The following is a 12,413-nucleotide window of genomic DNA, read 5'->3' as shown; positions in this document are numbered from 1 at the left end:
TAATTCAGGAAGTTCAGTCCGATATGCAAGAATATCGAAAGGAACCAAGTTCTTTGGGTTATAAACTTACATTTCAAGTTCCATCAAAATCAGAAGAAAATTATGACCTCAACCATCCTCAGGGTATAACGGTGATATATTACGTTTTTTTAAATCGGATAAAAATTATGACCTCTATAGGGTCCACAAGCTAAAAACGTGATTTTTCGTACAATCAGGGGCCATAATTCAGGAAGTTACGGTCTGATATGCGCGAATATCGAAAGGAACTGAGATCTTTGGGTTATAAACTTACATTACAAGTTTCAACAAAATTGGATAAAAATTGTGACCTCTATTGTGACCTCTATAGGGTCCACAAGCTAAAAACGCGATTTTTCGTACAATCAGGGGCCATAATCCGGGAAGTTACGGTCCGACACATGCAAATATCGAAAGGAACCGAGATCTTATGGAGATAACTATATTTCAAGTTTCGTTGAAATTGGATAAAAATTGTGACCTGTAGAGTGTCGACAAACAAATTGTGGACGTCCACACGAAAATGTGGGCGTATAATAAAAATAGGTGCACATCACTATTATTCATATTTAATTCCCGTACAGTATTCTAATTTATGTCAGTAATATTTCTCCAAAACCACAGTATTCAAATTTATGTCAGTAATATTCCTACAAAATTACATGTTTTTGTAATACAATAGAAAGCGTGCTGACCCGTACCTGCTTCTTATTCACGCCAGTAATATTCCTCCAAAATTATGGTAACGGTATTGAAATTTATGTCAGTAATATTTCTACAAATTACGGTATGTGTTTTCGTAATTCACACCAGTAATATTCCTCCAAAATTATGCTTCTTCGCTTATACGGCAGCAAATGAAACCAAAACATTGGTAGTTTAATCATTCGTAAAAAAGCTTATTATCATGTCTGTTATTGGCCTACATGTTATTGGAAAGTGCCGCTGTAGATGGGAATTCATATGGATACATTTTCCGTATATGTACGGAATATTTTGTTTTCTTTGAATGGACTACAAAGCAATCTTCACAAAGGAAAATGGTTACAGATAAAAATTATTGTGTAACGGCACAGCACTTGAAGTAGGAACAGCGGACATGGGTGTGGCAGCATTGTCATGTTTTCTTAGAAGAGAACTAGGCAGTAAAAAAGAATCAAATCGTTTTGAAAATAATAATGACTGTCCATTGATTTGGGATGTTATATACTATTAGGATAACTGACATCTGTGAGCTTAAAATGTCCGACAAGGGAGACACTACAAATGAAATGAAATGAGGTTTAACGTCCTACTGTTCTGCTCCAACCTGGTGAGACACTACAAGGTACGGTAATCACGTAGATTAAGTTTATAATCACTCTTACTGGATTAATACATAGTCCGACAAAGGAGAAGCAATGACTTTTGTTCAAGATTGGATTGATGAATTAGTTAATCAGAGAGGGAGAGAGAAAGATAGAGAGAGATGGGTTTATCGTCCACGACACAAACTAAGTCATTTTGGCACTAACTTATGGTCACTTTTATTTCAGTAATTCAATTGCGCATAAGGGTCTTAAGCAGTGGGAGGAAACCGGAGGACCAAAACCCACGAGATTGGACAGGCGATCCTACTCCTTGTCACATACAACCGAGGAATCGAAACCACACCAGTTGAAATTAAGGTAGGTGCATAGACTGTATAACACGATAAATACTTTGATCACTTAATTACCTAATCAATCCAGCCTATTATCATCGATAATCGAGAGGGGGAGTAGTTATACACTTGGTACAGTCAATCAGTTTTTGAATTTTGAATATTATTCACCACATCTTGATGTCCAATTGGGCATATTCCTGGTCGGGCATTTGGAAAACAGCATAGGACATATGGGCAAATTAGCATTAATGCAGTGGTTAAATGATGAAAAAAATACAATTTTAGTGGATATATGTATGAAAGGAAAAATATGAAAATTATTCCATCCTGCAAAATGAAGGTGATGCAATTCTCAACCAGAGTGCAGAGTTTCAGAAAATCAAACTGCAGAAGATTTGTTCCATAAGGTGCTACTTGCCGTTATTTTTCGAGATTTTACTACGGTTATTTTGTGATTTTAATCTCGCTTTTATCATCAGCTGATTCATTATTTTGACCTCTGCGAAATTTGATTATGAACTGCATGCAATTCGCATTTTGCTCTTATCAGGTCGGATGATGTATAACCACTCAACAAAAATCCCTTGTCACAAACAGATTCCTATTTTGTACAATTACCGATTCAATTCAGATTGATGTGGTATTACATGGTGTGTGTATATATACGATAATTATTAATTAGGTGTAATGATGAAAATTACACCATGAGATACATCACTGTAAACATTTTAGTTCTTTGTTAATTTTACTGATTGTTGATCGGGTGATAAGTTATGTAGGTTCATTTTTCAGGTGCTGCCGCCATATTTTTCAGGCAAAAATGATGCGGCCCCCCCACCCAAAAGGAAAATCGACCTGTATGCCTATGCTAACATGATACAATTTTATTTCAATCATAAACTTGCGCGTGGGACTTTTTTGCAGTGGGAGGTATATATTGTTAGGTTGGTAAGGTGATCCTTCTCCTCGTCACCTATATACTTGAGTTTGAAAATACAGTTTTTGTCAAAATGATGCTTTTTGTGGGAGATGTCCAAGATTTTTATCAGATTATACAAATTAAACACATTTATTACAAATGGTTTAGAGGTAATTGCATGAAAATTGTGTAATACTTTACCATTTTACAAATTGGACGGGTGAATGCAGCCTAAATATAGTAGTACTAGTAAGCAATCAAGTGCTATCATTATCATGTCAGACATACAATTAACACGTACTGTTATGCAAAACAAGCAATCTACTTACAGGGCTAAAAATTTGTCATTTTTTGCGAGAATCTAAGAGGATTCTCATGTATGCAATCTGCACGAATCCTCCCAGTCTTACTTAATAATACTGTCTAAAAAACAAAATTGTGTTTATTGTGTTAATCTAAAACACCAAAATACAACAATGTCAACATCCTAAAAATTCAATTGATAACTGCACAAAGTATACTCTTCAAAAAAAGTAGGGGATATTGAAATGCAAATACCTATGCAGGTTATGATATAATAAATAGTCATGGACACTTCACATGCTTTGAGAGCATGTTCACAGATGAAGAACTTATCGCCCAAACAGAACCACTGAGCTGCACTTGCGATACGCAATAGCGCCATACACGTGGGAGGGGTTCATTATCAAATTTGACACTTCAAGGAAGGGTTGATGTAAACTGCCGCGTGCTGGTTTATCCTATCCATGTTTGCTTTCCTATAGGTTCTTGCATAAAATTTACTGTTTAGTGTATCTTTGCTTTAGTGTGTTATGTTTAATTTGCAACGAGACGTCTTCAACATGATGAATGTCTACGTGCTATTGGCATGCTTCAAATGGGTTCTACACAGCGAGCAGTAGCGAACATGCTTAATGTGTCACAGTCTGATCAGCAGAATGTGAAACCGGTACCAACAAGAGAGAAAGAGATAGAAATGGGGTTTAACATCCACTTGACACAAACTAGGTCATTTCGAGACTAACACATGGTTCAATTTTATTTCAATAATTCGCTTGCGCCTAGGGGTCCGGAGGACCCGGATAAAACCCACGAAGTTGGACAGACGACCCTACTCCTTGTCACGTACAACCGGAGAATCGAAACCCCGCCATCTGACTCAATGACAGACCGTATGATACAGCGCAGCGCGCACATGCTAACCATTCGGCCATCCACCCCCCCTGGTACCAACAAACGCGCAATGTTGATGATAGACCTCGCTCAGGTCGTCCTAGAGCCACTCCACAAGCTCAGGATCGATACATTCGTACACAGGTCCTGTGAAATCGAGGACAAACGGCCAACCAAGTTACAGGAATTCGAGTTACACCCCAAACGATTAGAAATCGGCTACATGCAGCCCATTTGCATGCGCGACGACCACATGGTATAGGCAGCGTAGAAATTGGGGTAATCGTCGATGGGCGCGTCTAATGTTCTCAGATGAGTCCAGCTGTACTCTAGATTTCACCGATAGGCGTGCTCACGTTTGGAGGCGTGGGTCTGTTATGGTGTGGGGAGGAATCGCCATGATTGACAGAACGGACTTGCCTATTGTTCAAGGAAGGGTCAGTGGTGTGTACTACTATCGTGACCACATCCTGGCACCGATAGTTCTGCCCTTTGCTCAACGTGCAGGTCGACATTTCATCTTTCAAGATGATAATGCCCATGCCCACTGCGCTCGTGTCATGAATGACTACCTCCAGCGTCACCATATTGTCCATATGCCTTGGCCAGCCATGAGTCCTGACCTTTCCCCTATAAAGCATGTCTGGGACATGATCGGCAGACGTGTAAGAACTGCAAGAACTGGCCATGGCACTGCAAGAGGAGTGGGTCATACTGATTAGGAGCATGCCACGACGAATTGCTGAATGTCTGAGGATTGGTGGAGCAATAATAACAAGCGGTTGCCATGCAAGATACGCCCACATTTTGCAAGAGATGGACAGAGAACAAGCTCAAAAAAAGAAGTGATTTTTCGTACAATCAAGGGCCATACTTCAGGAAGTTACGATCCAATATGCTTGAATATTTAAAGGAGGCCCAGATCTTTGGGTTATAAACATATTTCAAGTTTCATCAAAATTGTGTCCTCTCTCTAGAGGGTCCAAAACCTTGATATACCATATATTCACAGTATTTGCGTACGAGGGGCAGCCGTTTTGTCTGGCAGTTTTGGTCCGATTTGTACGAAATTTGCACTCAACCATGATAAGGGTGTAACAGTGATATAATCAAACGTTTTTTTAAATCAAATAAAAATTGTGACATCTAGAGGGATCACATCCTAAAAACGTGACTTTTCGTACAATCAAGGGCCATAATTCAGGAAGTTACAATCCAATATGCGCGTATATCGAAAGGAACCAAGATCTTTGGGTTATAAAAATGTATTTCAAGTTTCATCAAAATCAGATCAAAATTGTGGCCTCTAGAGGATCCACAACCTTGATATACCATATATTTACACCATTTGCGTGCAAGAGGCGGCCATTTTGTCCATCAGTTTTGGTTTGATTTTTACGATATTCAAACTCAACCATCCTTAGGGTATAAAGGTTATATTTTCAAACGTTCTTTTAAATCGGATAAGAATTATGACCGCTATGACCATATTTTTACGCTATTTGAGAACGATGGGCGGCCATTTTGTCAGTCAGTTTTGGTGTATAGGGTCCACAAGCTAAATCCGCGATTTTTCGTACAATCAGGGGCCATAATTCAGGAAGATAAACACAAAAGCAAAAGACAATGGGCAGTCGGAAACTCGACAAAATTATAAGTTAGAAGTAAACAGTAAAACAAATACACAACACTGAGCGCCATGGAAAACGCATCACTTTTTTTTCCCAAATATTTTATTACTAGGTGGTTTTGTATGTATAATATTATGCAATACTATGAACTATTGTTTCACACAATGCTCCCAAACAAAAAATATCGGCCTGTGTGCAAAAAAAAAATTGCACGAGATGCACATGAAAAAACCAATATTCAAGTGCAGCATTGTGTGTGAGCCCTTTAAAAGCATGTTTTCAACTTAATGTGCAGTACATGAACTGTGAAACGTCAATCTGTCGTAATTTGTTGTTGGACGTGTGAAGGAATCGAGCTAGAGATGCCGAAACTTACTGAACGCGTTCGAGTTACTGGATCAACACGTGACTGTCAACGTCCTGGTCCACAACGCGTTACAACCCAGGCGCAAGACCGCTACATCCGGGTCACTCATCTGCGTGACAGTTTCTGCCCAGCGACTCGAAAAGGTGCAGCAGTCGTCGGAAGACAAGGACCAGTAAGTGCCAACACCGTAAGACGTCGTCTAAGAGAAGTAGGACTCCGTGCATGACGATTTTATGTTGGAGCTATCCTCAGGGATCATCACTGTCAGCGGCGTTTGATATGGGCTCAAGGACACTAGACTTGGAGAAGAGTAGACTGGCAAAGTGTGCTCTTTAGTGATGAGAGTCGCTTTCATCTTTTATCACGCTGATGGCCGTCAACGTGTGTGGAGATGTCTTGGGGAACGTCTTGCAGACTGCTGCGTCTTCGAAACGAATCAATGGGGTGGGGGAAGTGTAATGGTGTGGGGAGGCTTCACATTTCATCACCGAACCGCCCTACACATTTGCAGGGGTCGCGTAAATGCTGTAGCTTACCGTGATGATGTCTTGCAACGAATTGTTGTTACGATGTTTCGAGCGCACCCACAACTTCAGCACTTCCAACAGGATAATGCACGTCCGTATACCGCCCGTTTTAGTATGGACTACCTTGCTGCTAACAACATCAATGTCTTGGACATGGCACCGATAGAACATGTCTGGGATGAGATTGGACGCCGTCTGTATCGGAGACCACAGATGCACACCATTGCTGCTTTAGAAGCTGCTCTTGTCCAAGAATGGAACAATTTGCCCCAGACCTTCTTTCAAACATTGGTAAATTCTATGTGACGTCGCTGCACAGCGTGCGTAAGAGCCCGTGGAGGACACACTACTGACATCTGTGTCGTACTTTTGGTTTTGACCCCTCTGACTTTGTACCGTTGATAGAAAGATTAAACATCCATAAGTGTACAAATGTGTTGTTATTGATGTGTTTCCATTTGAATATTGTTCACAATAAGAAGCAAAATAAATAAGATATGTTTACAGGATCATTTTGTTATACGAAAAACTAAGTGATGCGTTTTCCATAGCGCTCAGTATATTTTATGTTATTATGCATGTAGTATTCTATAAAGTACCGGTAAGTCATACAAATTTGATTCAAAACAATATTCAATCGTCAGACTCAACAATTCTCCAAGTGTTTTTTTTTATTTTTTTACAAAAATTTTACGCGAATCCTTGTAGATTAGCAGCGTAACCTCTTGCGAGAATCCTTGCACGAATTAGATTCAGAGATTTGCTTGAATTTCTAGCCCTGACTTAACCCTTAACCGGTCGACATCATTTTGACGTCATGACGTCAAGTGGTCCGGCTAAATAACGGCTGACGTGAAATATTTTGTATGCCTATTTCAATCGACTACTGCCGAATAATTATAAGTGACACCAATAAAAAAGTTGAAGGGGATAAGTTGATCTATAATTTGCAAATCTTTCTAAAATCTTTTCATCAGAAATATCGTCTACAGAATCGGTGTCATCAATATAATCCGAGTCAGAATAATTCATAAGAATTTCAACCACTTCGAGCGTCTTTAACGTTCCCAACATCGTTAAATTACGTTTTTCGTCCAAAAATGTTGAACAAAGACATGTTTTTCTATATGCCCTTGACTAGACAAGTTCCTGTCTGACACGCATGCGTGGCCATATCAATTAAATACGAAACTAAATACTCAAATGCAGCTTATAAAAAAGGTTCTTATTGTGGTCGACCGTGACCACTTAGCCGTATAACAATAACAATGACCGGTTAAGGGTTAATGTGTATTAATTACCATGAAGGAATAATAATTTGTGTTTTTTTCGAGATCAGAAAAGCAACAAAAAAGCTGCTGTTCATGAAAATGTCATTTGATAAAATGACGGTCATTTATTAAATAACAAAATTAGGATGATACAAGTGAAATTCCAAAATTAATTGAAAATAGCAAAACATTATGGTGAAAATGCCATTTGATAAAATGACGATGATTTATTAAATAACAAAATTAGGATGATACAAGTGAAATTCCAAAATTAATGGAAAATAGCAAAACATTATGGGAAATAATACTGAACTAGCAGAATGCCCGGGTTCGCTCGGGGGTCATAACCCCGAAACCGGAAGTGGTAGACTAACGCCACCTGGCCTATGTTACTCCCCGGTCCGAGCTACCCCTATACCCCAAATTTCAGACTCGGGGTAGACCTAGTGTAGCCGCCAACCCCGAACAGCCCGGGGGTCATAACCCCGAAACCGGAAGTGGTAGACTAACGCCACCTGGCCTATGTTACTCCCCGGTCCGAGCTACCCTGATACCCCAAATTTCAGACTCGGGGCAGACCTAATGTAGCCGCCAACCCCGAACAGACAGACAGACAAACGACAGTCACAAATATATATATAGATGAGTGTTGGGCTTAACAAAACGATCATGAAATGGCCCAATATAGTAATGATGAATAACATTATAGTATACATGGCAATACAATGATGAATAACATTATACATGGCAATACAAAATAACAATAAACTGGGCATAGAATACATGGTAATACAACATAACAATAAAATGGGCAATTGTATACATGGTAATACAAAATAACAATAAAATGGACAAATAAGCAGCATTAAAATATAAACCAACATGCAACGACATATACACTTGGAGCATACATAACACTATTTGTGCTCTCTGCCCTGGAAGACAATCTTAAGACAAATAACAAAGACAATATTGTTGGTGTGAAAATGTCAATTTATTACATGACAACTGAAGCACAGGCTCTGAGAGTAATTAAGTATAATTCGATTGCATTAAATATATGTGATTATTAAAAACTATCAAGCAATTACCCGAAGAACCTCATGCTTCTGAGGATCAAATAATCGTTGGGCTGAATCGAAACCCATCTAACCGGCAAAGCCATAAGCAATAGCAGACATACAAAAGGCAACCACAATAAAAGAAGGCACTGACCAACAGTAAACCCACCATAAGCAACGGCAAACAAACAAAACATCCACAACTAGGATGGAAGATGGGGTGGACGGAGGGCAATTCCAAAAATATTCTATACACAGTCTATCACAGACACCTATCCAAGCAGGATAGAAAACGTGCACTAGTTCCAGTGGCGGGAAACCTATCGACGCGCCACCGGAAATGGTACGGGCTAGTTGCCCGTATGAAAACAACAGACAGGCGGGCATAGCACAAAATTTATTATCACGATAATATCTTTTTGTGCTCTCTGCCCTGGAAGACAATCTTAAGACAAATAACAAAGACAATATTGTTGGTGTGAAAATGTCAATTTATTACATGACAACTGAAGCACAGGCTCTGAGAGTAATTAAGTATAATTCGATTGCATTAAATATATGTGATTATTAAAAACTATCAAGCAATTACCCGAAGAACCTCATGCTTCTGAGGATCAAATAATTGTTGGGCTGAATCGAAACCCATCTAACCGGCCAGACACAGCTCTAAAGGCATCCCGATTGAGCTGTCGTGCCCAACCAAAGACAAATCACACCAACAAAAGTAATGAACAATGAGTAAAATAATTGTAACATAACTTTTACAATCAGACAAGATCTAGTTTACATAGGATATTACAAAACTATGAAAGATGGGCGGCATGTAAACATGACAATATCGTAAGATTGACATGTTATAAGGTAAATGAAACATAGGTAGAAACATCAGACAAGATCCATAGATAATAATACAACAAAATCAACAATCAAAGATGGACGGCATGCAAAAATGACAATATCGTAAGATTGACATGTTATAAGGTAAATAAAACATAAGTAGAAACATCAGACAAGATTCATATATAATAATACAACAAAATCGACACTCAAATATGGACGGCATGTAAAAATGACAATATCGTAAGATTGACATGTTATAAGGTAAATAAAACATAGGTAGAAACATCTGACAAGATCCATATATAATAATACAACGAAATCGACACTCAAATATGGACGGCATGTAAAAATGGCATGGGACACTGTCATTCTTGGTTGCATATACGTACGAGTTGATACTGAGGTAGACTGGGGGCGTATTTGCTGTCTAAGCTGAGGGTACTCTGCCAGATTTCGAGAACCCCGGGCAAAACAGCGTGATTGGGGATGGTCGTATCCACAATTCCCACAAATGTGAGGAAAAATACAGTGGTGCCGTCTACAGCCTCTTGGGCTGTTAAATTCCCAGCAAACCCCCTGTCTTACTGGCGAACGTTTAACACCTTTGTCCTGGAGTACCATGGGCCTGGCAGCTTGCAAGCCATGCAAGGTGGTAGCCCGCAACCAAATGTCAGCATTTATTTGGTCCCACAGCGAAGGATGCAATTGTCGCAGACGACGGAATTGTGAATCATAAAAGTTAAAACTTTGGGTACCATACGTCTGGGCCAACTCGGTCATTAGTGCTGAGTAGCTCAGTAGGGTAGGGGTGATGATTTTCCGTTTCAGAAAATAGCAAATTCCGTTTTAAGTATTTTTAATTCCGTTATTTTCCGTTTCAGAGCTGACCATATTCCGTTTTTTCGAGATAAAATGTTATTTTATGAATAAATGAATAAAACATCTTAAAATGCCTTTTATTACAAAATGGATCATTTTAAACCAATGATAACAAATGTTGAATTGTGAATGACTTGTAATGTTCAATGACTAGTTATTCTTTAAACCTGTTTCCCGAATTAAATAACAGAAAATTACATCTTGTGAGCTCGTTTCATCTTTTTAGCAGACGAAGCCATTTTTCTCAGCTGCTAGGTGTAGTCGCGATTTATCCAGACATCTTCGTAGTTACTACCGTTTCTTCGAGAATAAGGGCTGGATTCACAAGGCTACGGTATATTTCTGATGTCACGTGGTTAATGCGGATAAACACGAGTCCGGCAGTAAAATAAGAAGTAAATGAAACGACTTTTACTTTTATGAAGTGACAGAAGTTTTTTTTAAGACATATATATACATTACAATGTTTAATTCAAGTTAAACTACAGAGTAATTTTATAATGGGATACATGAAAGACGGGTTTTCGTTTCGATTAAAATTATGATTCCTAAATGATAAAATGAAAGTAGCGAAATACTAAAATAGACAGTAACAAAACCACGCGATATCATTCAATATTTCCGATTTTTATGAATAAAAAGATGAAATACTTGGATAACTGCAAAATTATTTTGAGTTTGTGTTTAGTATCAGCAAAATATCGGCTTTTCCGCCTTTTTCCGTGTGAGATTTCAAATTCCGTTTTGAGTGGACAATTCCGCGATTTCCGCGTTTTTTCCGCGATCACGAAAAATCATCACCCCTAGTAGGGCAGAGGCAGTCTGGGGTTCTTTTTTTTATGACAATATCCATAAAGATCGCAAATGCCCTCTGCCACTGGGCGAAATTCAAAGCTTTGGATTTTTGGGCCGAGGAAATCTTTAACACGGGTTCGTCCTCACCCTCCACAATATTCAGCGCTAACCGAGTTGACACAGACTCAGGTAGTAATATTGAAAATTCAATAAAAATATTGGCCCATATATCAGCTTTTATCTTGTCTGATACATGACACGAGATGGATGGTGTTGATGAAACAGCGGCAATACCTGGCAACTGCGGTTGTGTAACATCTGAATTCGTCAAAAACATGTCAGCTGGATTTACTGCAAATATAGAAGGTGTTGGTGCTGGAGCATCCTGGGGCACTGGCAACTGTGCAGACGATGTTGACGCTGTAGCAACTGGGGCATCTTGTGGGGAGGAAGGCCCTACAGAAAGCGTTGTTGGGGGTTGGGGTACTACCAAGCCCCTCTCTAGCATCTTTTGTAAGATAATGTCAGACAATCTGTCCTCAGCCGAAGTCATACAAGTTATTTTCTTTGACGTTGAGGCACTATCAGCCATAACATCTGTTGCTGTGTTGTCTTCCTCCTCACTGGTGGGGACATCAACAGGCCTTCTTCTCTTAGACATGATGTGACTGAAAAATAAATTGAATGACATAGCAAAATGACCAAGCAGGTCTAAAATAACAAGTGACCAAGTAGGTCTAAATTAACAAGTGACCAAGCAGGTCTAACGAATAAGTGACCAAGCAGGTCTAAATAACAAGTGATCAAGCAAGTCAGAACTAACAAATGACCAATGACCAAGCAGGTCTAAAAATAACTAGTGACCAAGCAGGTCGGATTACAAGTGACCCTGTGGGTGCAACTTGAGACCAAGCAGGTCTAATTTAACAATACAAGTTGGTTTGGTTTAACATGTGACCCAGCAGGTCGTGACTAACCAATGACCATGCAGGTCAGAAAAACAAGCCCAACACAGATCTAGTAGAAATACCCAACCTATAAAGTACCACTATTCCTACTGGGGTAGTAGCAAGTAAGCATGAGTAAAATAACATACCCTATGGTGGAACCAGCGAACATGACGTAGCACCGCATCTCTCAGACTTTTAAAAAATAAGAAATTGCCTCTGTGATCTGACAAATGAATAACATCGTCACCATAGATATGCACCACTGGATTCCACAGCCCTGATCGATGTCTCCAAAAATCAATGTTGGGGAAAT

This window comes from Patella vulgata, chromosome 7 (assembly GCF_932274485.2).
Source record: "Patella vulgata chromosome 7, xgPatVulg1.2, whole genome shotgun sequence".
NCBI classification, from domain to species: domain Eukaryota; kingdom Metazoa; phylum Mollusca; class Gastropoda; family Patellidae; genus Patella; species Patella vulgata.
Note: the sequence above shows the minus strand (reverse complement) of the source record.